General features: G+C 44.8%; 1 long non-coding RNA gene and 1 pseudogene across 1 annotated transcript; both read left to right on the top strand.

Annotated features, from left to right (window-relative positions):
- LOC125134938 (T cell receptor alpha chain MC.7.G5-like) overlaps positions 1 to 25,952 on the top strand; it is a 446,151-nt pseudogene that overhangs the window by 399,147 nt on the left and 21,052 nt on the right.
- LOC125134966 (uncharacterized) lies at positions 11,534 to 16,651 on the top strand. Its single transcript, XR_007136875.1, has 3 exons — positions 11,534 to 12,170; positions 15,841 to 15,919; positions 16,496 to 16,651. It is a non-coding gene; the product is annotated as an uncharacterized LOC125134966 (long non-coding RNA).

Raw genomic sequence — 25,952 nt, 5'->3', positions numbered from 1 at the left:
AAAGGGGGGTTGCAGAACTTGAAGTGAGTTGGGTCTGGAATTTCTTGGTGAAGCCTGACAGAATGTAATTTTCTGGGAGACATAAAAACATCAAATGTGAGAGGTGCACAAAAAGTAAAGGTGATTTTACATAATAGCATGCTGCAGTGGGAACCACCCCATAGCCACTAGAATTCTCTAAGAAGCGTCTTTCAAGGGGAAAATGAATAACCTAGAAATGACAAGGTTTTGTTTTTGAAAAAAGAAGAGGGGAGGAGAGACAGGAGACTGTTGGTGATTTGGATTTTTTTTTTGGTTAAGAAACATGGGAAACAAGATTTTCCATAGAAGGGTGTATAAAAGGCTCTCACCAAGTAGGAGTGCAAATGTGTGTGGCACACCCCTGGTGAGCTTCTCAGAGGAAGAAGAGGAGACAGTCCCAGAGTGAAGTGTTTTTGTATTGGGCAGAAACACTGTGTCAACTACTGGGGCAAACCGGCTTGTCTTTGGAACAGGAACAAGACTCACCATCATTCCCCGTAAGTCCTTTGCCACTTGAGAAAAAGCTCTTAATCTATAATGGCCAGCTCTCACCTCCCAGACACCTAATGAATTTCTAAATGAGTTCCTGTGTATTAACCTGATAAGACTCTCCAAGGAGAAGGTCACCCTTCTCTCTGCAGCTCTAAATGTAAGTCGTGTTGTAAAAAGAAAAGAAAAAAAAAAAAAGATGGGAACCGTCCATTGCAATGCCAAAATGAAGAGATTGGGTATAAATATTGGGTTGGTTTTAATGTTAGGTTTATAAAGCATAACCCCTTCGGGAGAACCATCTCAGGGCACAGTTATTAGTTTGTGTCTACACAGCACCATTGTCCAGTTAACTTGATTAATTTCAGGAGCTGATCCAAATATTTAGGCATTTCCTTGAGAAGCCTTTTTTGCGCTCAAAAATGGCCTGAATTGACTGTCACGTTACCTAAATAATTGCCAGATTCATTTTACTTTGTGCTGCAGAGACTCAGCCTAATAAAAACAAATGCTGTTGTGTGGGATTTTTTTCCCCCCAGTCTGTCTGTTCTCCACACACAGCAAGTTTTCCTTCTCTTCAACAGCATCTCTGCACACAAAGTGAAGCTACCCAGAAAGCCATTTTGACTTATGGCTGCTGCTATTTTGCATTTATATGACTCCTTTCCTTAGAAGAGATTAAGACACTTCATACAACTTATTAGCTAAACAGATTGACAGCCTAATTAGAAAGAGAGAAACAGATTCAGAGTATCTTTTGGTGGCTGCTGTTCCTGCCGCTCCCCTGTGCATGGAACATTTGGTCAGATGCAAGGCAAAAATAAGCCAGGAAGGGGGGCCACTCCAGGGCAGTGTGGGCCTTCTCAGCTACGTGTGAGAGGTTGCTGCAGGAGGTAAAATACTACTAAATAGGTCAGGGCAACTGACAGAGCCCAGAAACATTTCTGTCCCCTGGAACTCATGTGTGTTCACAGAGCAGGGCACAATGAATTTTGACATCAGCTGTTGCTATGGGTCTAGGCTCTCACTTCTCTTTTCAGACGCTTCACTCCAGGGCTCTTCCTTCCATCACCCACTCTTCTACCTAACTTCTTTCTCTCTCCTGTGACGCCTGACCACCATGCCCACCTCAGGATCAGCCCTTCCACAGCCTAAAGAGGCCACCTGCCTTATGTTCCTGAGGAGTTTCTTAGCTCCTTGTGTGATCCCTGAAAGGCTCAGGCACCTGAGGGGTTCCTCTCCAAGGGCAGGGCCCCAGCCGGGCCCCCAGAGGTGGAGGTGGCCACCAGGGGTGCCGAAAGCCTGCACCAGCGCTGGGACTGTGCCCAGGATGAGGAAGAGCCTCTGCAGGAAGGTCTGCCCACAGACTGAGGCCCACCATGGCCTTTGTGATATGTGTCTGAGCCCCCTCCTGCTTGGGAAACTGTAGCTTCCACCTTGGCTCAGGGTGTGTGGCTCTGAAGAGGTGACAGGTTTTTGTAGTGGAGTCAGCCATTGTGGACAAACTCTGGGGGTGTACTGCATTTCGGGTCCGGCACTCAAGTGACTGTTAGACCACGTAAGTGTGTCTCTTCTTGTTTCCGTGGGCTAGTCTGTCTATCCTAGAGAGGCGTTCTCCCCCAACACCCCCCATGACCCAGCTAGTCACTGATGGGATACAATTTCTGGATCTAGCCACCCTGCTGATTGGAGCATTAATTTGATTGAGTTCAGAAATCACTTTGGCTGATTTCAATAATGCTTCCAACAGCACGGGGAAATCAGCACATCGTGGGAACCTAAGTGACGCTCATTCACTGCTGTGGGAGGACAGTCACTTCTTCTTAATCCCCGGCACTCAGACCGCAGAATTCGGCTGACCTTTTCCAGGCCCATCTCTTCTGGCAGATTAAGTGGCTGTGTCCTCTAACTTTCTTGGGGAAAAAACACACAAGACAGATATATTCTCCTTCAGTTTTTCCTAAGAAAGCTTTTTGGTAGTTATTTTGACAGTACACTTAAGCTAACATATCCCACCCTAGTCATGTTAATAATATCTTGGCTTGAACAAGCTCATTTTCCCCACATTATTCAAAATGCATCGCTGTGTTGTACCCGCTGCTCTACCAACAGCCCTTCTGTCTTCACAACATTGTCTACCTTATTAGGTAGACAGAGTCACACATCATCACACGTAATTTCACAGGCAGACATACCGAAGCACAGACAAGTTAAATAATTTGTCAGACCCCTCCGCCCCATCAGAACTGGGATTAGGGCTTGAGATTTTCTGTTTTCTCATGGTAAAGCATCTGGAGCTGTGACCTTCGTGAACTGAAAACATAATAAGCACAGGCCATAGGAATTTGCCAAGGATGAAACTTAATCAAAACAAAAACTGACTGATGAGTGAATGGATGTTTTCAATGTATCCTCAGATCTTCTTTGCTCTTGGTAGTTATTGGGGCCAAGGATGGGAAAAGCACAAAGGCAGAGTGCCCCACTGGGCTCAGGGGCTTTTTGTAGGCCTCCGTATCACTGTGTTTTCCAGTTATGACAAACTCATCTTTGGGTCTGGAACCAGATTACAAGTCTTTCCAAGTAAGTACTAGAAGCCAAGGAGTGGTTTTGCAAAGGTGTATTGAATAAATAACCAACTTACTTTAGCACATCTTCAGGGTACCTTGGGCTCTGTAGGGCCTTCCCTGCCTCTAGCTGCCCGCTCCCCACTCCCTAAGGACACCATTTCTCGCTGAGAAAACTCTCTGTAAACCGAATCAATTTAATCTATAGGTGGATGAATACCATGGTCCTGACTAGTGTCGTAGCAGCAGTGAAAATAAGACAGTAGGGAATCAGATGCATTATGACTCCAAACAAATGATCTGTTTCTCCCTTTTGCATTTTTATTTAAAACATCAGAGAAGGTGCAGCAAGTTCAGCTTCTCCAGTTCAAAAACTGTTTATGAATTATGCTTCCCCTCTACACAGAGAGACCTAGATTGACTTTGGATGTTGAGTTATTCAAGTTCATCATCTGCGCCTGGAATCTATAATGGGCAAGGGAATCAGATGTAATTAAATGAGCAAATAATCTTCAATAGTCAATATTCCTACATTGTTTTATGTGCTTGGCTCTGGGCCTTTTATCTCAGATTTATCTCTAATAGGCTTCCCAGAAGGACAGGGAAGGTTTTTGTTAAGGTTTTTGTCTCTGTGTGGATAGCAGCTATCAGTTGATCTGGGGCTCTGGAACCAAGCTAATTATAAAGCCAGGTAAGTCTCAGAGATGTGACTGTAAGGGAGAGGAGACATGGGTGGAATAATATACGAAGCATAGCGTGCAAATTATATTTTTAAGAACCACCCAGCCTGCTGGAGACAATGCACTCGACTCAAATGGGGTTTTCACTCCTAGTGAGAAGCAATGTCAGCCACCAACTCTCTTGTTTGATCTAGTTGCTTCCAGAATGAATAATGCTTAACTAGCCCTCCAAGAAAGCAGAGCTGGGTTGTTAATTCCCTCTGATATGGTTGGAATTCTTCCCCCAAGAATTTACCCAGCCTCATTCCATTAAAAGAGAAAACTCAGAGAAAATGGAAAGGGCTCCAGTCAAAGGCCCGGGGGTGAGGAGTTCCCATTGTGGCTCAGTGGGTTAAGAACCCAACACAGTATCCCTGAGGATGCAGGTTCAATCCCTGGCCTCACTCAGTGTGTTAAGGATCCAGCGTTGCCACAAGCTGTGGTGTTAAGTCACAGAGGTGGCTCAGATGGGGCATTGCTGTGGCTGTGGCGTAGGCCGGCAGCTGCAGCTCCAATTTGACCCCTAGCCTGGGAACCTCTATATGCCACAGGTGGGGCCCTGGAAAAAAAAAAAAAAAAAAAAGACCAGAGGGTGAAAAGTAGTGCTTGCATCTTTCCCAACATCCTTGCCTCTGGCCGCTGTCCTGCATGGGGAGCAGATACCTGCAAAGTTTCCGGTCACTTCCTGGTGAGTCACCTAGGGTTTGGGGCCTCAGCACAAGCCCCACAAGGATATAACTTAAATGGCAGCTTCAGAGTTTGTCAGGGGAATATGGGCCTAAAGGGATACCTGGAAAGTCAGTTTTCACAGCCATGGGACTGAGATGTTCTTAGTCTAGGAAGACCAAGCCCACCTGCCCCCAACCCTGCCATGCCCCTTCCTGGGGGTTATTGTAAGCCCCTGAAGGGCTGTGTGAATTATGGGAGTGCAGCAAACACACTCGTCTTTGGGCCTGGCACTCTGCTTTCTGTCAAGCCAAGTACGTGAGTAGTGGAATTCTGTGCCCCTGGCAAATGGGAAGTGACAGCCACTCTTTGGTGGAAAGGAGGATTAAGGTAGACTTCTTAGCACCCCCCACAACCCCGTTATCCCTTGGCTACCACAATACGGCAGCCTCTCACATCTCCCATTCTCCTGGATGGCATCCCAAGCCAGGGAAGGGGATATGGGCTAATGTTAAAATAAATTCCAGCGTGGGATGGACTGGGAGTTTGGGATTAGTAGACACAAATGATTACATTTAGAATGGATAAGCAATGAGGTCCTGCTGTATAGGTCACACAAGGAACTATATCCAATCACTCGTGATAGAACATGATAGAATATAATATGAGAAAAAGAATATATATATATATATACATATATATATATATATATATATATATATATATATGTGACTGGGTCACTATGCTGTACAGCAGAAATTGACAGAACATTGTAAATCAACTATAATTTTAAAATATTTAAAATATTTAGGAGTTCCTGTTGTGGCTCAGCAGGTTACAAACCCAACTAGTATCCATGAGGATGCGGGTTCAATCCCTGGCCTCACTCAGTGGGTTAAGGATCCAGTGCTATCATGAGCTGTGGTGTAGGTGTGACTGTGGCTCTGGTGTAGGCCAGCAGCTGCAGCTCTGATTTGACCCCTAGCCTGGGAACTTCCATATGCCACAAGTGAGGCCCTAAAAAGAAAAAAAAAAGAAGAAGAAGAAAAAAAAAAGATAAATCCTAGGAAAGAAAACTAGTGTAGAAAAATTCTTCCCATTTAAATGCTACAGCTTTCTGCTCTGTGGCCCTGATTTCCAGGCCATTTATCAGCTCTAGTCCTAACTTTACCTCTGCAGATATAACCTCTGCTAACCAGTTTATACGCTATGTGTCGGCTGGTCCAAGCACCTTATTTTTCCCCCCAAATGAGATCTCAGAGCCATGGCTGGAGAGACTGCTGAAGGGGGCAGACCACACTGCCCCCAGGATGGGGGAGGCCAAAGGTGAGGCTTAGGGTGGGTTAACTCAGTTTTAAAACAGTGATCCCTGTAACACCCTCCCAGTATGTCCTACGTTTGTTTCCCCTTTCGTTTTCCCTAGAATACATCCTTTGGGTTTGTTCTGGACACCCACCTGCTTCCAGGCTAAGAGAAGAGAAAATCAGCATTGAACTTGCTCTTCAAATCTGAGCAATAAGTCACAGTTATGTTGGGGATGAGGTCAAGTTTCCTTCAAGTTTAAAATGTTGTTGCTTATGCTCTATTTTTTTAAATTTTTTTATTAGAGTATAGTTGATTTACAGTGTTGTGTCAATTTCTGCTGTACAGCATAGTGACCCATATATATATATTTATTTATATATTTATTATATATATATATATATATATATTCTTTTTCTCATACTGTCTTCCATCATGTTCTAACCCAAGGGATTATATATAGTTCCCTGTTCTATACAGTAGGACCTCATTGCTTATCCATGCTAAATGTAATAGTTTGCATCTACCAACCCAAAACTCCCTGTCCATCCCACTCCCTCCCCCTCCTTATGTGCTGTTTTTATCCAAGACCTGGTATCACTGTCTTGGATGCTCACCCCTCTCTTTTCTTCCATAATCCGTATATGTTAAAATGTATATTAAAACCCATCCAGTGCTCAGCTGTGTGATAAAGGCGCTCTTGTGTGCCCTTATCCTCGCCTTTAGAATACAATCTTTTTTAGACAATGTTCATTTCTTTCATTTACTCCAAGACTGGACCTTCTTAAAGTGTAGGAGACAGTGTATCCTAACTCCCTACCCTGTCCGTCTGAAACATCATATGAGTCCATGGTGGCACTTCCTTAGGAAAAGACAGGACTGTTTAGGAAAAGATAGGACTGTTACTCTTCCCTGGTGAGATATTCTCTTAGGCTACCACATAGACACTATTATGCAGTGAGAAAGTTTGGAAACCCTTGGCCAGTGGGTAGGGGATAGGACCATGGAGTTTGGGTAGAGTCTGGGTAGGTATTCAGATGGCCTTGAACCTGGAAAACATCCCTTTGGATGTAGGAATGCATCATCCTTTCAGAATTGTCTATCCAGGGCTGAGCTCATACATACAAGAGCAAGAGTTGTTAACAAATTATTTAATTCAACTTTGGCAGATTTAAGCCTAACAATGCAAAGGGGTCTTAAAAGCTCCTAAGTTTGGCCTTTTAAATAAAAATGATTTGCTTTATGTAGCAGACCAATGTTTTACTTCTTATCATAAAAGGCCATTTTCCAGAGACACAGAAAAAAAAAATCACAGAGAGTCCAACTGCCCTCCCCACCGTACCTTGTGTGAGATGGGGTTTTACTAGGGGTTTCAGTAAAGGCAGGAAATGCTGTGGGATAACAATGCCAGAATCTTCTTTGGAATTGGAACCCAGGTGATGGTAAAGCCCAGTAAGTGGCCATGTTCTGTTTGTATTGACCAAACACATAAATCCTGTGAAGTTAGTAGACATTTAATTTAATATGTAGACAAATGTGCCTTTTGAAAAATGACTTTTGCAAATGCATGAAACATTCATGATTGTTGAGAATAAAGCAATGATGATAAATAGATACAGAGTGAGACCATCCCAAATTGCCTTTAATATGGTAGCTCAGCTCCCCTTTCTCCAAAGAGATATTGGAGTCATGAGTTATTTACAGCCACAGAATCCCTTAAACTACGTTCTGCAATGATTTGTGTGTTTACTATGATTTTGCCCACATAACTTGTCTTCTGTTCTACTGATAAATGAGAATCTATCTCATTGTAAATGCTACTCATATGTATAAAATACTTTCTTTGTCGCTCATGCCTGCATATGTATTTACTCTAAAAGAGACAGTATAAAACCCAAACATTGTCCCATTTGGAAAAAGTCCACATCTAGTCCCATACATGTCAAATTTCACTCAAAACATAGCTTTACTATTCAAATGCAATGGGAGAAAAAAAACTGAGATGAATTGATGATCCCAGATGGTTTATTAACACCTGAAAGGGAATTCAGAGTGAAAGAAAATGGCAGGCATGATGACAGAATTTTCGTTTAGTGAACAATCCCTCCATGGAGAATAAAAACTTTAAATATCCCTCATTGAGGAAGTAAGGAATTCAGGAGCCTGGCATTCCTGGGCGCACACCTGGGATGTCAGTTTTTCCCACAAGGCATTTTGGGGACAAAGGGGCCAATCCAAATGTCAGTCAAAAAACTATTATAAGGCAGGTGTTGTCAGGTTGACTGACTGTGTTATTAAAACCTACAATAGGTGATAACTGAGACTATAGACCAACCATTCTAAGGAACTTTAAAAGAGCATAGCCTATTTTTGAATGACTTAGCTGTGGGAAATACTCAAAGGCAAGGAAACAAACTAGAGGACTCGTAAGTTTGCTTTAGATCTAGTAAATATGACCACCACTCGTGCTAATTGTTGTTAATGACTGTGATAAAGACATTGCATGGTGGGGGGGGAGGCGGGGAGCAGGCGGACAGTAGGAAACAGTGGGGCTTGGTTCTTTTTTTTTTTTTTTTGTCTTTTTGCCTTTTCTGGGGCCGCTCCCGCAGCACATGGAGGTTCCCAGGCTAGGGGTCCAATCGGAGCTGTAGCCACTGGCCTACACCAGAGCCACAGCAACGCGGGATCCGAGCCGGGTCTGCGACCTACACCACAGCTCATGGCAATGCCGGATCCTTCGCCCACTGGGCAAGGCCAGGGATCGAACCAGCAACCTCATGGTTCCTAGTTGGATTCATTAACCACCGAGCCATGACAGGAACTCCAGGGCTTGGTTCTTTATGAGTCAAACAAGGACCCAATCAGCACCAGCCGCAATGCCATCCAGTGTCCATTTCTTGGTGGTGAGAGACCATATCCATGGACTGTGAAAGGGAGTGTTTCCTGAAAGAGTAGACTCCCTCTGGGCCAAACTGGATGACCGCCCCCGCCACTACCCGAGCTTGGGGAGGGCTGTAATGAGTGCAGCAAATGTGTGCTTGGCCTAAGGTAAGGGATCTTCAGGGTCTGTGCGATGGCCACTCCAGAAGAGGGAGCCGAAGGTGAGATGAGGGCTCTGTGATGCTCCCTCACGTGAAATTCAGATGTGTGTCTGAGTGGCCCCTTGCTGCCCCCATCTTTCTTTAGGCTCTCAAGAGTGATTCCTAGCTCAGTGGCTGTCCACCCGGCCATTTTTTTGCCTGCCGTAACAGAATGGTGTTAGATATCAGAGGAGTTTGTTAATTGTTGCTCTTATACTTTGCCCTCAGTGTCAAATGAGGTCACCCAATTTCCTCTCTGCACATTTACAAGAAGCAGCATAAAACTCAAGCAAAATAGCCAGGAGACACAGAGAAAGATGGCTGATGAGATAATGAGACCTGTTTATTAGAGTAGAGGAGAAAATGTCCCATGAAGGTGAAATATCCATCCAGCTTTCCTGAAGAGTCACTAGGAGTTTTTGTTGTGGCCCCAATCACAGTGCGAACAGTCTGCTAACAAAATTGTCTTTGGAAAAGGGACTCAGCTTCATGTTCTTCCCAGTAAGTGTTGTTCATGTGATTTTTAGATATTGATTTCCACTGAGTTAAAGTGGTTTTGGTGTTGGGTGGGAAATTTTTCTCAGGCTCTAAAGCATGTGGGTAGCTTCTAGGTCCTGAATGCTTTCCCCTCTAGAGCAGGGAAAGTTGCTGCCAGTGTTTTGCTGCTTAAATATCACCTATCTTGGAGTTACCTGGTGGCTCAGCAGGTTAAGGATCCAGAATTGTCACTGCTGTGGCATGGGTTTGATCCCTGGCCTGGGAACTTCTGCAAGCCATAGGTGAGGCCAAAAAAAAAAAAAAATCAATTATCTTTCTCCTTGTTTATATATTATGAAGAGTAAAAAATTGGGAAACTTTGTCAAGAGTTCATCTTCAAATCTCCCCCCAGGCTTGTCCCCAGTGGAGTTTGTTTGGACACATTAAACCCAGTATGATTTCTGGCTCCAACCAAAGTGGTTTTGGAAATGATTCCAGACTACCTATGACAAACATCCTTCCACTCTTCATAAAAGACCCACTTTCTCTGTTTGGCCTCTGCTGAGATTCCTGGCTCTGGTGCTCCATGCGTCTGCACTTCCCTTGTTCCATGGATGGGCAGGAGGTAACTTTTTTAAGAGTTCTTTTAATGCCAGAGGCAACAAAGATGGTATGTCAGCCAAGAACAACATCTTGTGTTGAGCCTTCTCACTCTTGCCATTTTCCAAATCCTTTTCTTCATTTTGGAAAAGCAGCCACTCCTTTTTATTTCCAGCACAGCAAAGGGTTCATTATGAGGCCAGAGACAGGGATTTCCTTTGGAATATTTTTCACAGGCTAACAATAAGCTGGAATTTTGCAGGCAGTTCACAAATGCTTTCTTGGGCCACAGCTCCAGGTATAGCAGTATAGACCATTCAAGTCAGGGGCATCTTAACTGTACCCCGTTTTGTAGAGGATCAGAAAGGAGGCAAAAGCATGATAAGGGAAAACAAAAACTGTGGTTAAGTGGGGGAGATGTCTGGGTGATTTCACCCAAAGATGAACAAAAGGAAACCTCCAGAAAAGCACAGGGGCCAGGAACTCTGAGTTTCTGTTAGGGAGGCAATCACTGTGGGAACTCAGGAAGCAGGCAGCTTGTCTTTGGAAACGGCACAAGACTTTCTGTGATTCCAAGTAAGTGTCTCTGGCCATCCCTAATTTTGGTAAACAATGGCTTCTTCCCTTAAATGATTTTTCAATATACCGATAAATGTTTTTTGAACCCCCAAGAAAGTTCTGGTAGGAGCTGGGAGGTTAGTGCTGGGCAGGAAGATGAGCAGGTTACCCTGGCGTAATTCAAAAGCCAGCCAAACAATCACGGGCAAGCACAGTACCTCACCCCAGCCTCAGTGACTCCAGCTTGTGATGGCCAACCATCCTGGCCCAGGTGTCTCCCCTGATCCCAGGAGTCCAAAACCCTAGGATAGAGAACCTGAGACCCCTCAGCCTGGGGAGCATAGGAAGGCTTGTCTGAGATCCAAGAGCCGCTTTTAAATATGTTATGGACTTCTGTTTGATGTTGTTATTCATTTTAATTTGTCTAAGTAATACCTGAAAACGTCTCACTATAAAAAAATAGTTCAGATTACAGATAACACCAATATTCCCCCCCTTCCTTCAATATCAGTTTCCTCCCCAAAAGTGACCACTGAGACTGATTTGGGGTGTTGTGATGAGTTTCTCTTTGGAGCATGTTGACCCCAAATCTCCTACCTTCAAGCAAGGAAGCTCAAGACATAGAGAACTCAGGCTGCAGTTTGCAGATTTCCATTAGATATAAGGAACAGTTGCTTGAATGCAAAGCTGCTGGCAAAGGAAAGCTACCTTCCCAGGAGCTCTTAAAGAATACATAGGTCTTTGGGCAGAGAACACCTTGGCTGAAGACAGGAGGATGGATGAGGTGACCTATGAAATCCAGCCAGACTACTATAGGACTCAGGGATGGTCCACCCCAGGGCAAGCCTCTGTAATAGCCCTTCTCTTTGACCTGTCCTCTGGCTATTGTTACAGCCTGAGCTCCTCTCGGCACTGCTCCTGTACTATGAATGCTTTGATTTTCTCAGCATCTGTGTGGGTTTTTGCAAAGAAAGGAAACCCTGTGGGTACTCTGGAGTCGGGAGTTCCCAACTCACTTTTGGGAAGGGCACCAAACTCTTGGTCACACCAAGTAAGTTCTCCTTTCTGGCTAATTATTCTTCCCAAGATGCCTGCCTTCCATCATGCAGAAGCTGTCGAAACACAGGTGGTGTTTGCTTTGCTTGGTTTGTGTTGAGTGATTCGTGATACCAGTTGGAAAACAAGGTTATTAATGCATATATTCCCTGGGGCATTGTACTTGGCTTTTAAGATCCATGTAGTCTCTCCCTGAGAAAATATGTGAACCTCCATGAGGAGGAAGTTCCAGGGAAAGCAGAGGAAAAGAAGGTAGGAACTGAATGAAAATAGATAAAGGGCTTGCAGGAATAACAAAAAGATGGGATCCCAGAAGACCAAGCAGTAGCCACTTTGAGTGAATTTCCCAGGAGTTGCTTGTGCCAAGGCCCATTCTTTCAAAGAAAATTATAGCAAATAGAATCAGGCTGGGAGGTTGCTAGTTATTAGTATTCATCCCATGCTCTAACCTAATTACAAGGAGATTGTTTTGGCCATGGGCAGTCATTTCAAGTTTTGTTTTCCTCCTTGCCTCCTCCACCTCCACCTGTCTTCCTAGAGGCCTGAGTCAAGGTTATTGCAATAGCACTGAACACTGTGTAACACCCGTACAGACAAATTGACCTTTGGGGACGGGACCTCGCTCACTGTGAAGCCAAGTAAGTTGAGTTCTTCTCTGGCTGTGCCTTTAGGGGCAATCAATCAAATCGTTAGTTTGAAAAATACTTTAATCCTGTGCATCTGCTTGGGCTCTTTATTAATGCTCTTTCCCCAGGCCAAAGAGAGTTGGTTTCCTTCTCTGCTTTAAAATTAGAAGTGTGCGTGTGTATGTGTGCACACACACACATACACACACACACGCTCTTGCTCTGGCTCATGGTGAGGGACTTTCAGAAGCATATACAACATTTTCAAAGAATTAGAGATATAAACAATAACTGAACCAATGAGAATGTCAGGAAGGGCCTCCAGAGGGGACCCAGTGCCCCATGACCCCTGGTTTGGCTTCCCAGCATGCTCCCTGGCCACATGGGATACGCTTGGCTCTGTCTGATGGTCTAGGGCAGGAAATTACTCAGCTTCTCTCTGTAATCAATTCCAAAATTTAGCGACCCTTGCTGCCAGAAAGTACCTTCGTACATATAACTTTGACTACCCACCACCCACTGAGATCTGAATCTCTGAAAGTAGCCACTGGAACTTTGGGCATCTAATTTGAGAACAAAATTTCTACAGAGGCACTAAGTCTACTTCTACAGCATCCCTGAGATGCCACGTGTCCCCTCTGGACATTCTGAACCCAAGCGATTTACAGGTTAGGCAGTATAGAGTAAGATTTGGAGACAGAAAAAAATTAAATTCAAGTCCCAGCTCCACTATTTCACTAGCTGTGTGACCTTGGACAAATTACTCAACCTCTCTGAGCCCTGGTTTTCCCATCCATAAAATAAGGATGAAACTTTCCCTACCTTATTGTGTTATTGAAAGGAATAGATAAAATAATAAGAGCTAGAGTATTTAGCATAGTGCCCAAAACACAGAAAGAGCTCATTAAACCCTAGCTATTAATAATAATGATAAACATCATCTCCAACACACAGTAGAGCTTTTGTTTTGCCCCTCAGGCTCTTCTGTCAAGGCTCTGTCATGCATCAGGAGAAGAGCTGGCATGGGGGGAGGGTGGAGAATGTCAGCCTGTTCTATGAAAGTCTTCACCTGGGAACAGAAAGTGTCTACGTGGGAAGAGAAAGAATCCTGGCTAATTTAAATACCAAATCATCCAAGTGTCAGAGGCTGGGAGAGATTTCTGTAGAGAGCTGCATGGCCTGAGCTCCTGAGGCTACACAAGAAACCCTTAGAGCAGGGATGTGGCTCATGGTACAGCCAGGGGATGGCTGTGTGGATGAAACCTCACACCACCCTCTCACCAGGCTGACCCCAGCGTGACTGCCCCCAAAGTGCCCCCAAGACACGGGCTCCCCAGGTGGAGGGACAGGGACAGAGAGAAGATGGACGCTTCACAGGGAAGAGCTGCTTGTCCCCAGGGTGTGTTTCTGCTCCTCTGGGTTGTCAAGCTCGGGAGAAACATGGTGCCTTAAAAGAGCCCCTAAGTGAAGCTCTCAGGCCCAGGGTGGAGGATCAGCCCTCTAGAGAGGCAAATTGGGGCAGTTAATGTTGAAGACAGGGGACTGAGGGAAAGGTGGGAGCCATGCCACATATCTCTGATTAGGAAAGGACGCATTAAACACAAGCTGGAGGCACTGCTTCTCCAGCCCCACGGGCACTCAGACCACAGGCCCATACGCTAGAGGAAGGGAGTGGTGGTAAAACCTTCCTAATAGGTTTGTGAAGAGTGAAAATGAGCTGTCAGGAGGAGTTGCCAGAGCGCTTTCTCTGGAAGGTTTTTGAAAGGAGACAGACAGCCTCCTCTCAGGGCTGATTGAAGTGCAGCCCTGCCTGGAGGCAGAAGAGAAATGAAAGAACCTCCCTAATTCTCTTCCCAGTCCCCCAGCTGCTCTGGGGGGGGGGGACAAAAAAAAAACCCTGACTCATTAACGCAGAGTCACCTCCTTCAGGACATGGGGGTTGCTTGATTGAGTTTTGGAACCTTCTTGCCATGTCCCAAACTCCCTCTGTACTCAGGACTGGACAGGACCAGCGGGCTGGTTTTTTCATCCTAAAGCCCAAAACACAGGATCTGGGTCCCAGGTCACTGGTGCTGTTGAGACATGTGGGATGGGGTGTGAGTTGTGGGGAGCTCTAGGGAGTTTTTGTAGAGCACAGAGGCACTGTGGGAATAGCTATGCCCAGAGTTTGACCTTCGGTGGGGGAACCAGCGTGTCTGTGCTGCCCTGTAAGTACAGAGAGCTGGGAGCAGAACAAGCTGGTGTTTGAGGCCTGGACCCACTGGTGACCTCGGAGCTGCCAAGATGGGATGGAGGCAGGCAATAAGGAGTGGGAGGGATGCTTATTCAGGGAGGAAAATCGCAGGCCTGTGTGAATAACTCTGGAGGAAGTAGTGGAGGTTTCCCTTCTCAGGAGGGCTTTGTCAGGGGAAAGCTGAGCTGGCAGGTTTTTGATGCTGAGATAATCACTGTGAGGCAGGACAAGGCTTCTCCTTAGTCTTTGGGAAGGGGACAAGGCTGCTTGTCAAACCGAGTAAGTGGCATCCAATTTGAATTGTGCAATGAATATGATTCTCTCCAAGAGGAAGACCTGCTCTCTTTCCCATGGGGGGGCCTCCTTGAGCCAGAGGTCATTTTAAAGGGGCTGGGTGGATCAAGGCTCAATGCCTGGTCATCTTCCTTGTCCTTAAAGGAGCTGGGGGTGGGGGCTGGAGGGGACGAAACCCACCAAGACCCCCACCCCACAACCCAGCTCCGGGGTCCATCCACACCCTCAAACTCCCAATAAGTAAAACCATCAGATCTGAGTAGAGGTGTGCCTGTTTTATACACTTAAAAACTGAGGCCTCTCAGTAGTTGGCATCCTCTAACAGGAAAAGAACTCAGAGAGGAAGGGTTTTCCCAGTAGACGGGGGGTTGCTGAAATGAGAAGATGCCCGTAGTAACCCGCTGTAACCCAGCCCTGTGGTGCTGAGGCCTGGTTTGGGTGACCTCCTAGGCAGTGGGGTTTTATCACTGCAGAGCCCAGCATTTGTCAACCCCAGCCACCCCATGGCACCACTTTCTAGCCCTGCGGCCCGGGAAGTAGAGCTCTTAACACACCTCATCCTTGGTGTCTTGAAATAAGAGAAATTAGAGAGAGGAGGGAAAGAGTTTATATCTCATATCAAGCAGTTCCCTTATTTTGTAGCAAGATTGTTTCCCCATGAGCCGTTCGTCTTCATTCAGCCGCTGTCTTCTTGGGGGAAGGCATTTTGTAGATGCGTTTGTCACAGTGTGATGCTGGCGACTGGGGGAAATTGAATTTTGGGGCAGGGACCCAAGTGGTGATCACCCCAGGTAAGCCTGATTCCCTGGAGCCTCACCTGATCTTACTTTTAACATGAGTGCCAAGTGTTTCTAACTGAGACTGTGAGAAACATATTTGAAAGGAAGCCTTTTCCCCAAACAGCAATATCCTGAGCCATTAAGTAAACAGGAGAGATCCATTTGGTGTTAAATAGAAACATTTTGGGGTAAATAGAAATTCTCATTATTCTCTATCACTCCACTGTGTAAGTACCTGATTCCTCTTATGAGAAATAAAGTTACAGTGAGAGGTAGAGCCGTGATTCAGGCTGCCGTGTGGAAGAGATCGGCTGTGGATTTGGGGGGGGCGGGGGATTAGAAATGTGTTCAGGAAGATTGGATGTGTTTTTGACAGGCTGTGTGACACTGTGTGAATTATAACCAAGGAGGAAAGCTTATCTTCGGACAGGGAACCACGTTATCTGTGAAGCCCAGTAAGTATGAATGTGCGTCCCTGGATTAAGCAATGTCTGTGGATTAAGGGCTGATTTAGACCCAATTATACACTATATGAAGAATGTTTAGAAAGGGTGAATGAGCGTCAAATAGAAGGAGGACAAAAGTCCCCCTGGCTAAGATCTGACATCTTGGTGCAAAATGGGCCACGCAGGGGAGTCTCTGGGAATTGCTCTCAGAATGTATGTGGTGGGGCTCTGATGTGTGATGTGTGACTGCTTACTTGGGATACTGGCTGTAGGGTCTATAGTCCTGGATTTGTACAGTGATCAGCAACAAGGGCTTCTAATGTCTTAACAAGCTGCTAAGGCACTATTCTTTGGGGCTAAGATGATGTCAATCCAATGACAGAATCTTGTAAATAATGATCATTGACTAGAATAATTGTGACTAGCCTCTCCCTAACAATCACTTTAGGGAAAAAAAAAAAAAAAAGTTTATTCATAAGTACTGTTGGGACACTTTCTGTTTCTGAGACTTGCGACCAAAAATTTGTACAATATAGCCTCATGGAGCAGAGAGAACCCTTAAAATTATCTTTTTTACTGTTTCAGGGATGAAATAATGTGATGCTGCCCTCAGGGAACTTACATTCTGGAGGTGGACCCCCTCATTCCCTCAGATATGACCATCCATATTCTGATGCCTCTTGGGCTTTTGTACCATCCTCGCTACCTTAGGAAATATTAAAATTGATCTCTGTTGAAGTTCCCATTGTTGCTCAGCCATAACCTACCCAACTAGTATCCACGAGGATGCGGGTTCGATCCCTGGCCTCGCTCAGTGGATTAAGGATCCGGCATTGCCACGAGCTGTGGTGTAGATCAAACACATGGCTCAGATCTGGAGTTTATATGGCTGTGGTATAGGCTGGCAGCTGCAGCTCTGATTCAACCCCTAGCCTGGGAATTCTATATGTTGTGGGTGCAGCCCTAAAAAGCCAAAAAAAAAAAAAAAAGATAATTGTTGAAGTGGAAAACTAGTGTTCACATTTTTTCATCTAATAAGGCTCATAAAAACCAGGACAGAGAAGATTTCTCCTTCACTCTGTGCATCACTGGGTTATGCCACCAGGAAACTGCCCAAATCCTTAAGTCCCCCTTAGACCTAGTCTACAGGATCTAAATGAGGTAGAGAGAGAGAGTTAGTGTCAGTTATCCTGTTAATTTGGCCACTAGTTTAATATCAATAAAATAATTTTAGAATGATCAAATTATCAGGGAAATTTCTAATTTTCTAGATCAAACCCAGGCTGGCAATGAGACAGGTCTAATGTATAAAGTAATTGCCAACTCGACTCTGCTCTGCCAACCTGGCCTGGTTGGTCTGGTTTTTGCTATGGGGCACATCACAGTGCTTCTTCTGGTACAGGCTGGCAGCTGATCTTTGGATCCGGGACCCAACTGACTGTTGTACCTGGTAGGCTACCACTATTAAATACTACTCACAAAGATTATTAATCTATAATTGTAGTGGGTCTGGGGTTGGAGCTGGGGAGAAATATCAATGACACGTACTTCAAAGGGTAATGTAAGAAGAGCATTATTTATCAAAGACCAAAGAGAAAGAGAAGCCTTTTTGTTAAGTTTGGAATAGGAGATGATGAAAATGAGTAGAGAAGAAACTATCCTAACCTAGAAGAATAGGAAGAGATTCCATAAAGGGAACCTCTCTTTCTCATCATTTATATATTCACTGGAACCAGATGCCAGGCTACAAGATGGTTTTACCAGGAACTATGTTAAATCAAGTCTAGTTGGCCAGCTGCATTTCTAGCTTATCCTGGCTTATTTCTATATAAGTCACTATGCACAAAGGTGCCCATTTAAGATATTTAAATGAAGCTCTAGTTCTATAGCTCTCTGGTGCCCTTCCAGCAAAGTGTTCCTGTAACACACTGCTTATCATTTCTGCAAGTAAGAACAAGTAAGCCCCTTGCCCTCCGAAACTGCATAAGTATTATAATTACTTGCCTTAGACAGAAGTCACCTCTATTTTATTTCTCCTAACTGTCTTCATTTGTGGAGATTTGTTTAAATCTAAACTGTGTGGGCGTCTAACTGTTGGCACTGAGGTTTCCTTTCTCTTGAAAGTGTCAGCAAAATATTTTGCCCATAAATAATGTTTCATCTAGACTTGCAAATGACAGCCAACACTGCGGCCTCTTTTTTCCTCCCCCTTGCTAAAGGGAATATGCAGGCAGAGGCAGGGAGGGAGCCAAAATATACAGTTTCATTGTGGGGGCTGGGCGGGGGTTCTATAATGTAGGCACTTTGACAGAGGGGATGGGGTGATCTGTTTTGATCGATCATACCTACAGAGTACAGCTCACTCGATCGCTGGTGGGGTTCAGGGTGCCCTTATAAGGGAGCTCAGGTCAGGTTGCTGAGCACAGCCAACTCCAACTCAGGGAGAAAAGCTTCCAGACAGCCCTGGAACTAAAGGCACAATGAGGATTTTCCTCACAGACCAGTCCACCGGAGGAGAATTTTCATAATTAGGAAAAGAGAAAGGTAAAGAGCATTTATTTGCAGTGTCCTTGTTTCGAAGATTGTGCAAATGGAGCACAGGAGACACAAGAATGAACCCAAGCAGAAAACTAAAGAAAAGAAATCGATGAAACCGCTGAAGAAAATCAGATGCCCTTATCTTGCCTGTCTCTGATAATGAATGTGCCTTCTTGGCTCGTTCCTCACCTTAGTTCTTGAATTTTCTAGGAAAATAGAAAAAAACAAAAAATGGGTGGGGTTGGGCTAGTCTTGGCCTAACTGGGTCATCTCTGGATAACACCCCCTCTTTTGAGGAAGTCCAGGAGACTTTTTGTAATGGCAGGAAACACGGTGTACAATACCAACAGACTTTACTTCGGATCTGGGACCCAACTCAGTGTAAAGCCAAGTAAGTGACAACTGTCTACAAAGAGAAAGTCACCAACGTAGTGCCCTAAATTCCTCTTAGCAGTCTGTATTTATTTTGAGTTCTTTCATTTGGGGGTTGGGGTCCCCACTCCTAACAACTTATCATGCCCTGCTCCTCTGTCTCTTCAACAGACATTAAATGCAGTAAGCAAATCCTATGATTCAGTAAACAGTCTGAAACTGCCAACTATACTCTCAGGAGAGTATCCTCTAGAAGGAAAATTCCCAAATTTTAACTACTGCTGCTTTTAGCAGTTGACCAAAAAAAGAGCATTTGAATAGAATTGAAAGGACTGATGAATGTCCAGGATTTCAGAAAGAAGATAGGACAAATGAAGTTTATATGTAGTTGTTAAAGATGAAAAGAATTAGTGTTGATAACAATCTAATAACTACCATTTTCTGAACACCTGCTATGTGCACAGTGCTATGTAAATGCCTCTCATGCTTTAACTCATTTAACCCTCCAAGCAATCCTCTGGGATAGATATTATCATCCCCACTTTCACAGAGGAGGAAACTGTGTGAAAGTGAGAAACAAAGCAAGAGGTTCAAATAGTTACCAAACAGCTCATACACAGCAGGGCAGAGCTAGGCCTCGAGGCAGCCTGCCCGTTCCCCGCCCACTCTTAGCCATGGTCTTGGCCAGGTTTGTGTAGGAAGATGTAGCACTGTGGCTTTGATGACTACAAGTTCACCTTTGGAGCAGGAACCACAGTAACTGTGAGAGCAAGTGAGTAAGAAGGACAAAATCAGAATAATTTGAAAACAAAGATGGGGGGCACAGTGACACACCGTTCCCTCAGGGAAACCCACTGTTCAGTAAGGAAGTTCCAGAAAGCTTTCCCAGTTTGCATTAGGACATAACCTGTCTACCTCACGGGTCTCCCTCACATCCTCCTCCACCCCAGTGGATCTCCTCCTCAGGGACACCTTCACAGGGATAAATGTGTTGAGAACATGGGCTTCACCATCAGCTCAAAGCCAAACTAGCTATCTGCAATTATCTCAGGTCCCTAAAATAAGTAAGAGAGGATGTCTCTGGGCTGTATTAGGATAAGCTATAGTGCTTTTCAAATATTTGAAGAACTGCCATTTAGTCAAGGGAAGGGGTTAGTACAGAAGGCAAACGCAAAAGCAGTGGATGAAAGGAGATGTGTCTCAGGCTCATGCAGAATCTTTTTGAACAAGTAGAACCAGCCTGCAGTGGAAAGGCTGCTTTGTGAATGTGGGACTCTTTTCCTTGGAGATCTCTGTTCTGGGTCCTTGAGGGCTGTCTGTCTGATGTTGTAGAAGGGTTTTCTATGCCATTTTAGACTGAATCATTTCTGGGCTCTCTTTCAACTCTTAAGTGCTAAGATCTCATGACTCCAGCCTAAAGGATGAAAAGGTGTGCTCAGACTTGTTTCTTCTATTTTTATTATTTTGAGAGCCAAAGAAATATGTCATCGAATTATTCATGAGCTAAAACCTATTGGGGATTTTTATACCTAGAAGATGGTGGGATGTGGTGGTTTCCCAGGGCGGTAAATGGGAAAATTCAGGGCAATATCAGGAAGGGAGAAAAAAAAAGAAAGAAGAGAAAAAGAGAATGCCTGGAGGGTGGACCAGAGGTCGAATGAGGGAAACGGGGTGTTTTTGCAAAGGACAGATCTAGTCTATCAAAATTTTCACAAGTTCAGCTTTGGAAAATGATCGAAACACAATGACAATCCAAGTAAGTGAGCAGCCTTTTATACTGGGAAATAGGGCCAGGGAAGCAAAGTCCCTTCCAATTTCAACACTCTCAAAAGGACGTGTAATTGCTTTCTGATGGGAGGGGGCCTCTGCAGGTAGGGAGACTATTGTTAGCACAGACCATTTGTCCCGTGAGAGATCACCTCTCAGATCGAACTGTCCTGCTCAGGCTCCACAAGAAAAAAGGACTTAAAGCCACTTAAAGAGGATAGGGGTGAATTTTTCAACCTGTCCCCCAGGACTGCAGAGAGAGTGATGGGGAACATGAGGACCAGGTTCGTGTAAAGGGGGCCAGCACTGTGTTGATAGAGGCTCAAGACTAGGGAGGCTGTACTTTGGAAGAGGAACTCAGCTCACTGTACGGCCTGGTGAGTGGGTTGTTTTCTACTCCAGGGAAACATCACTATGAAGAAATCGAAAAGGAAGGTGAATGAGTTCCCTTAGTCCTGAAACTAAGGGAACAGGTGTATTGCTGCTCCCTCTGTCCCAGGTAGACTGGGATGGGGGAACAGAAGGAAGGGCAGGGTGATCAGGGTCCCTTTCAGGAACCTGAGAATCTGAGAAGAGACCGTGTTCGTCCCCACCACAGGCAAAGGAGAAGGGCAACCCCACTAGAGTGTGATGCATCCCAAAACAACCGCTTTGGCCCACACCCAATGCTTGGGGAAGGATATGGTCCTCAGGCTGGGTGGGCCAGATTGAGGTACAGGGTTGCAAGGCTGGGTGGGCCAGATTGAGGTACAGGGTTGCAGGAGTGCTGTGATTCTCTGCCAGACTCCATCAACTCCTTTCTTATCACGAAGGACCTCTCCATCATATTCTGTAAACTTACCCTGAGAAGCCTCCTCCTCCCTTCCTTAGTACAATCCTCACCAATGAATGGGCTGTAGAAGAGCTAGAGGGAGTCTGGGTCTGAAACTTGGCCCAAGGAGGGCACAGCAGCTCAGCTGGCTCAAGAGGACCCAGGACTAAAATATCCTTCTTCTCTTTGGGGTCTTCCCTTGGCACTAAATTGAATACAGAGATGCTAATAGGGAGCATGCCTGTGTATGGATGAGTTCATCAGCATTGTTGTATGTACGTGTATGTGTGTATATCTGTGGATGTATGAACAGCCTGACCCAGAAGGTTCCCAGAGTTTATAGGGCTTCCTATTCTCAGGTTCCTTTATGGGTTACAGATGTTTAGATGGGCCCCTGAATGAGGTCTTACCTGACAGCTATTATCCTCACTCAGAGATCCAGGTCCAAACAGCCAAAGCAGAGAAGTGAGTAAAGATATGGAAGGGCAAGACCTGAATATGTGCCCATTGACCAGTATTCCACCTCCACAAAGTAGACACAGCGCTAGAAGACAGCATTACCCTGCACATGGCCATGGCTGTGGGAAATGGCCTTTGTCAGGCACCTCTGGAGTGTGATTTCCTTGGTCCCTGTGGTTTTTGCTGGGCCTCAATTCACTGTGTGACCATCAGTGCAGGGAACAAGCTAACCTTTGGAGGAGGAACCAGGGTGTTAGTCAAGCCGAGTGAGTACCGGTGCTTGCACCACAATTCTGTTTCTAGCACTGAAGCAGGAGCCTGGCCGTCCCCTGTAAATTGAGTGTGCTGTGTTGCTCCACATTATTCTGTCTCAAACTTGCCTTCATATATATATATATACTGTTCTCATGCATAAGCATGTAGGTGTGCACGAACTCAGTGTGGGTAATGGACAGTGCTATCTTGATATTTTCTAGGGTCTGTCTTCTTAAGAAAGGAAAACAATTAAGGAACTTTCCTTATTTCTTCACATCTTTTATCTGATGGTCCCACAAGGCAGAGGAAGGTGGAAAGGGGGTGATTCTCTCTATTCAGAGTGGTTAAGTGAGCATGATCACAATAGCAGGGCCAGGAGCCATGTGTTCGAAGGTTCAATATATTGCTGCCTGTAACCGGGGCTGCAGCCTCTATAACCATCATTCTGATTTATCTCCTCCAGCCCTCATTTTTCCCAATTAATGCAGTTGAAATATTGGTTAACTCTTATCTCCTGGCACACAGATAGCATGTGAGGATTAAAAAGGACATTAAAGAAAAAGTTGAGCTGGAGGTTTTTTAGGGAGTTTTTTTTTTTTTAAGGGGGGTGAATATTGTTTTTGTGGTTGATGATATTGTGTTTTTCATTAGGAAAGAGAATAAAGAAGGGAGAGATACTTGACAGCCAAGGTGATATGATCAATACATGAACGTGTACATATAAATCATTAGGGCATTCAACTCGGGGCCAAAAGACCATGTGAATCTGACCTAGCCACTCACCAACCACGTGCCCATAGGAAGCTCTCAGTTCCTCTCTGACATGGAGATTATGGTTCCTGCCCTATCTAGCTCAAAGGATTCTGTAAGACTCAAATGAGATAATGTATGTGAAATCTCTTTGAAAAGTATGAGCAGTTAGATGATTCATAATTTTTGGAGAGTTAGATTTTATGAAGAATTCCATTTGAGAGTAAACCCGAGGATGAACAAGCTTCATGGACTTTGGCTATGGCAGAGAAAGGGTTGAATTTGGACTAGGAAACAAACCTCTTCAATTATGAGAAAATAGAACATGAGAATTTTGACTAAGACTGTCCCTGGAGATCATCAAAACCGGAGATCACTTGGGAGAGAAATATATGAGTTTGTGAGCTTAGAGTGAGTGGTTTCGGAGGTTTCCTGCCATTCTAAAGAATGTATGTGTTGAAGACTTTTCTCGAGTTCACCGAAATATGTGCTGAGGATTGAACTGGGTTTCAACCAAGTAGGAGAACCTAGGAGAATTCCGTGCTTGAAAATGAAGCACACTTTGGTTTTTGTGATGAAATAGATCACTGTGGGGTTTTTCAAGTGCCCAGAAGCTGGTCTTTGGAAGGGGGACCACGTTAAAGGTGAATCTTAGTAAGTATTGCCATGCAATTTGAGCTCAATTAGTTACTGAGAGATGTAACAGGCTTTTTTGTAAATCAAAGTAGACTTCCATATGTCCTCGGCTTTATTCAGATTTAGCAGGGAGCAGAGTCCTCCCCATCTCCTCCCCATCCTAACTGTAAGAGTTCATTTTGTTAGGTAACAGTGGGCACTGTTTGCTCACTTAATAGGGAAGCAGAATGGAAGAACTTCCCCCATCTCTGTGGCCAGCTCCATCAGAAAAAGCCATGAGGAGTTCCCGTCGTGGCGCAGTGGTTAACGAATCCGACTAGGAACCATGAGGTTGCGGGTTCGGTCCCTGCCCTTGCTCAGTGGGTTAAGGATCCGGCATTGCCGTGAGCTGTGGTGTAGGTTGCAGACGCGGCTCGGATCCCGCGTTGCTGTGGCTCTGGCGTAGGCCGGTGGCTACCGCTCCGATTCAACCCCTAGCCTGGGAACCTCCATATGCCGCGGGAGCGGCCCAAGAAATAGCAACAACAACAACAACAGACAAAAGACAAAAAGACAAAAAAAAAAAAGAAAGAAAAAAGAAAAAGCCATGAGAGAAACATTCTGAGATGCCAACACCTTCTCTTCCAGTTGGCCTCCTCTTACAAACTGGATGCCCTCAGAGGCCAGTGCCACAGTTTCCCACGACCCTGATAACATCCCAAAGTTACTTTGGAAGAACCTCTGTCTCATTTTGTCTTTTCTAACCAGGAATTTACCTGGTAGAACTAGACCTAGTGCTTCCACAGAGAGAAGTCTCGTGATCCAAGCATCCAAGGCCATGACTGACATGGTGTGACTTGGAGTCAGGCTTTGATCCTTCAGGCCCTCAATTTGCTTACATGTAAATGGAGGTGATAATTCATTCCTCCCATGTTTGGATCTCACTTCATATGTCACCTCCTCAGAGAGACCTTTCCTGCCCAATTCTTCTAATAAGCCACCAAACACAACCACCAGGTTTTCTATTCCATTTTCCAGCCTGATTTTATTCCTGCACTCTTGTCACTTGACATTGTGTCATCTACGTATTTGTTTATGCGAGCCTCCCTCTAGACCATAAGCACCATGAGGAGAGGGACAGTGTCCTGGTAGCTTGCTGCTGTATCTCCAGCACTAGCACCAGCCTGACGCATGAAGGTTCATAGTTATTGAGTGAGTGGAGAGACCCACCACCATCTATACTCCTTCTCATGAAGGGACAGAGCTTGATTAGTGCAAGCCAAAAACGAAAGCTCACAGAATTCCTTGCCAGAGGCAAGGATAGAAAAAAAATCTACTACTTATGGTTACATACAGGGTGGTGTGAGTGAGCAAGTACTCAAGGTATTTGCAGGGCCTTATTTCACTGTGTTTACCAGACAGGTTATAGGCTGGTCTTTGGGAAAGGAACCACCGTATCTGTGAGTTCCCGTAAGTACCTGGTTATTATTGATCATAAAGCCTATACTTATCCAGCAGACTTATACTGCACAGGAGACTAAATGTCTCTTTATTCTTGAACTCAAGGGATATTGGAATTTATTAACGAAAGCCATTAAATCTAAATGAAAAAAAAAAGATGCTGCCCCCCCCATCCCTAATACCCCAACCATATCCTCTGTTCCACTCCATGCTCACAAATTTTTTTAAATATGCTAAAGTGATGAAAGAAAGATGACCTCCGGGGATACAGCAATTTGCTAAATGCTGGTAAGATGAGCTTGTGTACAGGGGTTGATGCTTAAGTGAAAACGGGGATCAGAGCTGATAGCCTTTGCTGATAAGACAAGACGACTTGGTGAAATTTTGCAAGTCTTTTTGAAGGAAATGTGTCAGAGTTGTCTAGAAACTATTCCTTGGACTCGTCTCAGGCTCTGCCCTCCATCAATACTATTGTGTCCTGAAAAGAGGCTTTCAGAGGCTTAATTCCATGGCTTAGTCTTTATTTCAGTAAGAAAAAAGGGGGAAATCCCAGCCAGAGTTCCCAGGAAGGAGGACACATACATGCGCTTCGCATTCATCTATTATCAAGGTAGCTCAGGAATTATTGTCAGGCAGCACGGCACTGTGATCTATCACACATTCATCTTTGGGAGAGGGATAAGATTATCAGTAAAACCCAGTAAAGTAGACAATGTGTCACTAAAGTAGGAGGCTTAATGTGGCGACTGAGGCTCATTGAACTTATTCCAGTATGTGTAGGGCCCAAGTGCCGAGAAATGAATGGTTTATGCAGACTGAAGTGCCTTCCGATGTAGAAAGAAATGTTAAAGTCTGAGCAGAGAGGATAGAAAGATCTAACTGTGGAGGAAAAATAGTCATGTGGATAAACCAAAAATAACAGACTGACACAGCCGCGTCAGAGAGTCGATTCCAAAGAAAAAGGCAAAATTTGGCTGAACACTTCATCCTTCTAAACCTGGCTGGATCAGTGCA

Source organism: Phacochoerus africanus, chromosome 9 (assembly GCF_016906955.1).
Source record: "Phacochoerus africanus isolate WHEZ1 chromosome 9, ROS_Pafr_v1, whole genome shotgun sequence".
NCBI lineage: Eukaryota > Metazoa > Chordata > Mammalia > Artiodactyla > Suidae > Phacochoerus > Phacochoerus africanus.
Note: the sequence above shows the minus strand (reverse complement) of the source record. Positions and strands in the feature narration are given on the sequence as shown.